The following is a 9,318-nucleotide window of genomic DNA, read 5'->3' as shown; positions in this document are numbered from 1 at the left end:
CATCCCTGTGCCCTGCAGCAGAGGCTGCATCGGGAAGCAGAGCCTGGGCCACGGCAGCCACCTCCACTGGGGAATGCAGAACAAATCTTTTCCAGATGGGACAGGGGCCACGTTCCGCTTCTTGCAGGGTGGCCGGCTCTCCACTGCCTCCTTCTCAGTGCTACTCCCAGCATCTCTGTGCTCTGGGCCAGGATGGGCTTCATTTCCAGGAAAGCATCTGGAAATGCCTTCTCCTCAGCATCCTGCCCCAAACCTGTGATGTTGCAGCCATGCCAGCCAAGCTCTGACTTTTGTACTCCTAGGTCTAGCACTGAAGTGCTTTGGTGACCTCAAGGGTCAGGGGATGTGCCAGCTCTGGGTCTCAGTACTCATCCTGGCCTCTGGCTGCTCGGTTACACCCCCTTCTTTCATATACAACAGCCTGGAAAGTCAGTCCATACAATCCTGCTTCTCAGCCTATTTATCCACCTCAGCTGATAAAGGAGAGGTGGCTGTGAGGCTGGACAGTGCTGCAGAGTCACTGTACCACCCATGGGTGCCCTGGGCAGGAGCTGGACCCCTCCCAGCCCAGCTACCTCATTTACCTTCAGTCGCCCCAACCTTTCATCCCATCTGTAACCCTCAGCCCCCAGGCAGCAGTACCAGTCTCACCATGACACAGAGATTGGCTACTGGGCTTATCATGGAGCAGACAAGTGGCCCAGCAGCTTTCCCAGATGAGAATTTGCTTTGACTACCACAACATCAAAGACAGGGCTGTGCAAATTGCATCCCCTCATCTTCCCAGCACTCATCCCTCCAACACAGGACTGAGGTCTTATGGATGACTGAATGTGATGGGGAGGAGAGAGGAGAGGACGGATGTGGGGGGGCTGAAGTCTCTGCCCCACACTTCCTGGTGCTCACTCCCTCATCCTATCTCACTTTGCAGTGCCTTCCACTCATAGGCTCAATGCCTGAAGGAGGCTGATACAGGACTCCCCTCCAGTACAGAAAAATCCTTCTACTCCTTCTCCACAGTGCCTGGGAGAAGTCAAGAGAAGGTGATAAGGGCATTGTGATAGGGTGCTCACCCATGGGTTTATATTCCCTGCCATTTCAGTTTGCTTCCTTCCCACCTGCCCTCCTTCCCAGAGATGGACCTCCAAGAGCACAACAGTGCTGGAAACTTCCTGAAGAGGGAGGGCAGGCAGGGGGCTCGGTGGGAAGGGGGTGCATTGCTCAGTGCACAAGAAGCAGATATCCTGTTGCTGCCCAGGGTCTCTGGCTCATATTTCCTCATTAACTGAAAGTGCTGCTCGTTTGCAGGTGACTTCCAGATGTTTCCATTCTTCTCTTGGGGCCATGAGGGCACATACCACATGGGTATGGGGGTTACTGCCAGCAGCAGGGGGGGGCAGAACCCTGCCACGATGGGGATGGGGGTGCAGAGAGCTCTCTTGCCCCACCTGGCATGGCCTCATCCAGCTCCCCCTCACCCTGGGGCTGTCAGGTCCCTTCTCCCTGCTCCCAGCCCATGGCCCTCGGTGCTGCCTCCAGCCCATGTCTCACTGCTCTGGGGATGAGCTGAAGGCAAAGCCGGTTTCAGGGTGACCAAGCCAGAGTGGTGGCAGGAGGTGACAGCCTGGGGCAAGGGATAGGTGCAAGCACCCAGCGTCTTGCCAAGGGCATCCCTGGTCAGATGCCAGCTCTGCCTTTGTAGGCACTGGGTCCCTCATGCCCTGCCGTTTCTCCACTGGGGTGATTTCTCCTCTGGCTGAACCCCCAAATGTGCTCGGCCAGGCTCAGCCCATTTTTGCTCTGAGTTCCCCACGCTGTGCCTGTTGCCTTTAGATAACCAGGGAAAGGGGCTGGAGTGCTCTGGTTCCCAGGATCCTTGTGCTGCACTGGGGAAGGCAAGCAGGGAGGTTGTGGTGAGCACCCCCAGGCAGGCAGCAGCGCTGGCTTAGACCCACTCATACTCTAAGTGGGGTGGATAACCCTGTAAACACCCACTTCTGACTCTCCCCACCAGCTCCTCCCCTGCCCTGGAGCAGTGGGAGGCCAAGGAATGGGACTGACCACGTCCTGCTTGTGGGATTTGCAAAGGGGGGAGTATGTGCTTTTCCCCTGGGAGCAGGGCTGGGAACTCAAAGCCTCGGGGTTTGCCAAAGCCCAGGAGGAGGCACGGATGAGTTCCCAGGCTTGCTGGCGGGCTGCCTCCCTCCCTCTGCCCATCTCCTCCTATCCCAAATATTTTCATCTTTCCTCCTCCCCCCACACTCCCCGGCTTCCTCCTGGTATGCTATTCCTGTCTGCTGGCCAGGGATGTGGGGTGCTGTAGGGCTGCTGTGGGGTTGTGGGGTGGTGTTGGGTGTGAGGATGGAGGGACAGACCCCAGGACAGACTCTGATCTATGCTTTCCCTCCAAGTTTTACATGGGCACAGAGGGGAGGGAGGGGGAGTTTGGGACATAGCTGGGAGGGGGAGGGAGGATGTTGCATAAACCAGAAGTAATCCAGGAACAGCTGCCTGTGGCCTGGAAACACTTCTGTGATTCCACGTACTAGGAAAGGAGATGTAAATATAAAGTTATATATTCATGTATGTAGACATCTCCCCAGAACAACCCCACCCTTGATTCTCCAGTTCTTTTTCACAGACCTTGTAAAAGTCAGAGCAGGAGGGACTGGGGGGAGGGCTCAGATACAAATTTGGTGCTTGGAAAAGCATCTCTCTGTGTGCAGGGGGATCTGTGAATCTCTTTGCCCTCCCTCAAATATGTTCCCTCGGCAGGACAAGGAGGGGGGAGCACATCTACAGGAGTTTAAAGCCCATGCAGGCTGGAGGGAACTGGGATGGAGGTTGTTGGGATAGGGAGAGAAAGGAGGAGATGGTGAGGGTAGGAGGGATACAGAGGGGCAGGAGGGGAAGGGGGTGAGTGGGAAACTCTGGGCCTTTATGAGGAAAGGGCCTTTTGGAAATGAATTGTGTGAGGAGGTGCCTAAAGGTGTTTTGGGGAAAGGAGGATCTGGGGGATTTCAAGGGAAGGGAGTAGGTCCCCAGGGCTGGCGTGGCATGGGAGAGGGGACTGTCACGGAACAAGGAATGGGAGATGCATCCATAGAGTAGAGAGGGAGTGGCATGTGGGGTGATGAAGAGTACAGTGTACAGAGAGAGGATGTGGGGATATAAGGAACAGGGATTAAGAGATAAGTCATCCTTGCTGGGAGTGGGAGACCATGCTTGGGGAACCCATTCTGGTCAAAGGGAAGAGGTGAAAGCCAGGGGAGTGGTTGGACACAAGGCCTGGACAACTCTTTTATCCTAATGATTTTGCCTGTCCATCCAGCCCATGTATTTTTGGCCCACGGAAGGAAGGGGGTGGGGATGCAGGAGCAGCTAAAAATAGGGGTGTCCCTGCCCATTCCCCCAAGGCGGGCATCCGTCTGCCTGCCTGCCTGTGGGGTTGCTGCGGGATCTGGAGGAGGGGAGCAGACCCAGCCTCCTCCCCATGGCGTCTGGCTCTGCTTTTGTTTGTCTCACAGCCCTAGAGGGACAGGAAGAGGCTGCAGGGCTGGGGAACAATGGCTCATTCTCCGGGAGTCTGCGCCTGCGGAGGAGCGATAGGGGACACGGGATGGTGGCCAGAAGGCACAGCCTCCTAGTGCCACTGCTGCAGCACTTCAGCCCCCAGGAGATGATGGGCTCCACTGCGGGGTGCAGGGGGACCTTCCCCAGCCCACCCCTCTGCCCCAGGTTCCTGTGCCTGGCTGCAGAAGGGCTGAGTCACAGTGGGTGCCCTTTATAGAGGAGGCCAGGGAGGCAATGCTGCCAACCTGAAGAGCGGTGGGAACACGTTTCCAGCCAGCACTGGGGAATGCACTGTCAGCCTCTCTTGAGCCTCTGTAACCTTGAGTGAGGCTGGAGCGTGCACCCCCCAATGGGAATGTCCCCAGGTGGGGCTGGGAAGGTATTTGTCTGGGAGCTGTACTGTGCCTCTGTCCCGGCTGTCACTCTGCTCCCCGAGGCACTGCCAGTATTGGTGGAAGCTCCCTTCATGCTCTGTGCTCCCTGCTGTCTGGGAGATTGCCAAGGGGCATGGATATGTGTGCGTGGTAGGGGGTGATAAATCCTTTTATCCTACCTCTTTCTTCTCCAGACCCTTCTTTTGAGGCAGTGTCTCTCCCGGATTTTAGATCTAACAGCATGGTGCTGGAAACTCCACAGGGAGAGTCTCTCCCCACACTTCTTCTCCAGAATTGCTAGGGATATGAGGAGGTGGTATTAGCACCTGAGGTAGGGGAGAGGTTAGGACATATTTTGCAAAGATTAAGCAAGAAGGGGACAGAAGAACCTCCCTGTTTCCAGCCCCCTTTTTTCCAAGGTCTTGGATAGTTGGGGCTGAATGCTTGCCAGGTCTCCTCTTGTTTACTCAGCCGGGGAGCTGACACATCCAAGGTCTCTGCTGCCTCCACTTTCCCACATGCTGCTGGCCGGCACATTCCAGGGCAGAGTGGAGATCAGTGCAGAGGCATACCAGAGGTTTCCATCCGGGATGCCATCCCCTCCTCCCTGCTCTCCCCAGGCATCCGGCACCTCTTGCCAGGTTGTGAAGAGCGGGCATCACATGTGCTCAGCATCCTGAGCCTTGAGATGCCAGGGCTTGCACAGAGCCCAGGCGTGGATGGGGACCCAGAGACAGGGATATGCCTCTTAAACTGAATGCCTTCAGCAAGGTTCTGTCCTTCCTCCTGGTTCCCTCTGCAGGTCTCAGTCCTGTTCCCTGTCATGACCCATGGGAGATGTGAGGAGGAGTCAGGGATACCTGTCTCCACTTACTCCTCTCTAGAGAGATCTGGGGGAAAGGGGCAACACCCAGATAGGAAATTTTAGGACAGGCACCTATTCCTGCAGCTGGGTTTAGCTTGCTGAGGGTTAACAGTGCTGGGCTTTGCAGCTGCACCCTTCTCCTGCAGGCACGGGCTGTGCTCCCTCCTGGTGTGGCTGCCTTTGGTTTTGGGACAGAAAGCCACAAAGCTTTTAGAAATAAACGCCGGGAGATAAAGAAAGGTTTGGAGAGCTGGCTGCAGGGCGGGGGCGGGAGCAGGGCCCTCGCCCTGTCATTGAGGCTGGACGGCCGTGTCCCAGCGATGCTCCCAGCTCCTCCGCCGGGGCTGCTGCCATCTTTGCCTCCTCCGACCTCGGGCTGCTGCAGGCAAAGGACCGCCGTGACCTTTCCTTTTCCCTGCAGACTGGCCCATAGAGGCCCCTTTACGCCCAGCCCCAGCGTCTGGAAGAAGGGGCCTCGTCTCCCTCGCGGGCTCCACAGGAAATGCGGAGCCTGGAGGTCAGGGGCCAGCCCGCAGCTCCTCCCGAGGGGCTAGGCCCCGCGCTGGGCCTTGCATCGTGCCGGCGCCCACCCGCCGCAGAGCGGGGAGGGAGGCAGAGCCCTGCGAGGGGGAGGGAGAGGGCCAGGCTCTTCCTGTTTATGTGACTAGCAGACCCCCAAGAAAGGGAAAGGGCTTGGAAAGCTCATTGCTCTTGGGCGGGCTCCAGCAAGCGACTGTCTGTGACTCTTAGCCCAGGGATTGCTTCTATGTGGCAGGGTGTGACTTGTTTGCAGGGGAAATGGGCATCCAGCTCCAGGGAGGGCTAGGGTTGCATTCTGGGCCTTGTGAAGCTTTGTTCTAAGGGAGAGACTGTGGTTAGCTTCCTGGGAAGTGAGGGACAGCTCCGCTACAAGCCAGACTTTGATTCCTCCCATGGTTGTCTCTGGCTGATGCTGGTCTCTGTGGGATGGTCTAAAGGGCAAAGACCCACTCAGGCCAAGACAAGGAGGTAGCTGGGTATTCTGGCTTTGGGACGGAGGAATGGGGAGCACTGGGAATGCCAGGCACGGTGGAATGTTTAGGGGAGGGTGCCTGTTCAGCTATGATGGCTTTAGAACAGATCCCATACAGACCTCCCATGTTATCTAGGGTCACATCCTGCAGGGCATCTGGTGTGGCCGTGCTGGTATGCGGAGGAGGAAATGAGGTCCAAGATGCCACGCTCTTTTCTTCACCTCTGGCACAATACTGCTCTGGCTTAGGTCACATCTGTACTGAATTTGTCATATCTCAGCTTTGGTTTGTAGTCCTTGGCTCATGCTGAGTGTGAGTGGAGGTGTGCTCTGTGCCACCTCTGGTGGATGCCCTGGAGGACACACCATTAGGCAGCACTAACAGGGGCAGATGGGAATTACAGCCCTTTGCAGTCCCACAAGTAAGCCCAGGCCTGGCTCAGTGCAGCAGCTGCAGGACACAAATAGCTGAATGCAATGTAGGATATAGAATCACTGAATAATAAAAGTGCTAGGGTTGGAAGGGACCTTAAAGTTCATGCAGTTCCAAACCCCTTGCCAAGGGCAGGGGCACCTCCCACTAGATCAGGTTGCCCAGAGTCCCAACCTGGCCTTGAGCACTTCCAGGGATGGAGCATCCACTGTTTCTCTGGGCAACCTGTTCTGGTGCCTCACCACCCTCAGAGTTAAGAATTTCTTCCTATGTCTAATATAAACCTGCTCTCTGTAATTTTAAAGCCATTCCATGAAAGGTCTTAGGAAAGGTCACACAGTCAGAAGCAAGGAGCCCTGGCAGGTCTGTGGGTCAGGAACAGGCACAGCCCTTGGCTCCCCATATCCTTCCCTTTGCAAGGGCTCCAGTTTAAGGCCAGGCTGACCCACAGCATTTTGGCTTTGCCCAACTACCTCCTTCCCCAAGGGGTTGGCTGGTGGGGTGGTGACACCCTCTGGCTCTGGAGCAGCGTTACAAGCGATGGTAGCACTTGGCTGCTCTCTGCCCTCTCTACAGAGACTTTGTCCTCTTAGCATCTACTCAGCTCTTTCCCTTCTTCATGTCCTGGACAGGTTTCCTCTCCAGCCAAGAGGAAAAGCTCCTGATATAGTCCTGACCTGTCCCTTTCCCTGATATGGCACATGTTTAGTATGAGTGTTGTGGGATGGTATCACCCCTCCTGCCTCTCCTCCATCAGCATCTGGCCAGTCTCAGCCTGACACTGACCCGGGGACTCTGGCAGCTGCACACCCTGGAGCATGTTTATGTACCAGCTCAGGAGAGGAGCTATACAGGACTTGGATCACCTCAGAGAAGAGGAAGGGAAGATGGAAATGGTGTTATCTATCTATGTTTCTTCCTTTTCTCCTGTTGAATCATTCAGAGTATTTCTGAACAGGGGTAAGCAGAGCTCCCAGCTAAGCAGCTGATGTCTTGGTGACAATTTATTCTTCTGAATTCAAACTGCTTACAGACAGTTTGCTCATCTCCATGATGACATCTGAGCTGGTTCTTCTCACTGTCACAGTATCTTTGCCTTCAGCTGCCCTGCCAGGGTTTGCCTGTTGGTGCTTCTTTGCTCCCATCCTAAGCTAGTGTTCCTGGGAGATGGTGGAAACACACTTGGTCTGGGCAGCTGGCCTTGTGTGGGGGTCACTGGTGATCCTGCAGTGCAGTGGAGTCTTCTTGGAGAGGGTGAGGTGTACTGTCTGGGGACACCTGTCCATCCCACAAGGCTGGAGCTCTGCTGGGGTGGAGTGGGAGTGTTTTGTTTGCTCTGACTAGGTGAGTGTCCACAGAGGTGATGCAGGGGTTGGGAGGCCAGGATGAAAAGGGCTTCTTGTGACTGTTTAAGGAGGTCTAGAGGATATAGGGGAGAGATAGAGAGGAGAACTGGTGCACATGGGAGTGCAGAGGAATGGCTGGCTGTTACAAAGCTATCTAGATGCATTGATTTCTGTTCTGCAGTCTCATCATCCCTCTCTGACTTCTAACCCAGATTGATGACCCTGCCTCATTTAACCCATTTAACCCATTGCTGCGGGTCAGCTACTTGTTTTATCCAGCCAGCCTGGATCTGGGGCAGACCTCATTCACTATGACAGACCTATATCCCAGAAAGCAGAAACGGGAAGGATAGATTGCCCATTTCCACTCCTTCCCTGCTCCCAAGGCTGGGATTGGTGAGAACACCTGAGTGACACTGAAACCAGAAGGACTGAGACATGCCCGGGGAGTCAGGAGCACTTGTGGGGACCACAGCCAAGTAAGAGTCTCAATTCAGTGGGCTTGCAGGATGCTAACTGGAGACATTGTCATTCCCAAGCTCTTTTTTTCCCCCAGGATAATGCTGGGGCCCTTTTGTGATTAATGCTTTGAATGTTGGTTTACATGCAAATCTGTCCCAAAGTTATGTCCTGAGAGGTGGAAAACACTACTTCATACGTGTGTTCGACCTCCCAGTTTCTAAGGGGTGCAGCAGCCAGCAGCTGGGTGAGGTTCATGTGGTCACATTGACCTCTGGTGGCTGCAGCCTTGGCGTGCAAGGAGGTACTAAGGCAGGCGGGCTGGGTTGGGTGAGTTTGCTGGCTGCAGTTGAAATGCCGTTGTGTTTGTTCCTTCTCTAGGCTCCATTCCCCACCACCTCTCCTCCTGGACAGTAATTTGTTTTCCTCTCTGAGCAGATACCCACTCTTTGTGAGTACACCCTCAGTCCATATAGTTCCTCTCCCTGAGAAACAAATTCTGCTTGCACACAACCCAGTAAGCAACAAAGGCGGATCCCTTGTTGGAGAACTGAATTCACTCCCAGTTTCTAGACAGAGTGGGTCATATTTGGGGAGACCAGACTGCTCCCCTGTGTTCACTGTTACCTGTATTCACAGACCCGTCTTATGCAGCCGAGGGCAGACTTTAATGGTCCTCTTGCAAAGGGTCACCAACCAGATTCACAATGACCCCTGAGATGGACTCTTGGTTGGCTTGTATTCTGGAGAGCGAGGGGAAAAAAGCTGAGACTAATCCCACTGGGATAATGGTTTAAGACTAAAGCAACTGCTGAGTTGGAGCCCCATTGCCAGGGGCAGCTGGGCAGCCTTGGAGCGAGAAAGCTCATCCCAGTGACTCTAATCCCGTCATTCTGCTCTAATTCAGGTCTTCCTTGTGACCCTGCACACCTCTGGTGCCCTAAGGAGGGCACAGATTTCTTGCCAATACCTTACCAAAGGGCTCCCACATGCTTTTGCCTCCTGTAGCTCCAGGCGATGGGTGTGTGCCTGTGGTGAGGGGGAGGAATGCTGAAGGAAATATTTGCTTGTTTTGCTATCTCCACACAGACACACGCATTTCCTTCCTGCTGTAAAGGCCACTCGCTCTTTGAGGGGAGACCTCATTCCTCCTCCCTTCTGCAGCCACTGCTGTGAAAGGAATAAACCACTGCCAGTGCTTCTGTGGTCTTATATCTGCTGTTAAAAGTGTCGGGCAAAAGAACAGGTAGTCAAAG

This window comes from Melospiza melodia, chromosome 4 (assembly GCF_035770615.1).
Source record: "Melospiza melodia melodia isolate bMelMel2 chromosome 4, bMelMel2.pri, whole genome shotgun sequence".
NCBI classification, from domain to species: domain Eukaryota; kingdom Metazoa; phylum Chordata; class Aves; order Passeriformes; family Passerellidae; genus Melospiza; species Melospiza melodia.
The sequence above is the reverse complement of the archived record's forward strand: the minus strand, read 5'-3'. Positions refer to the sequence as shown.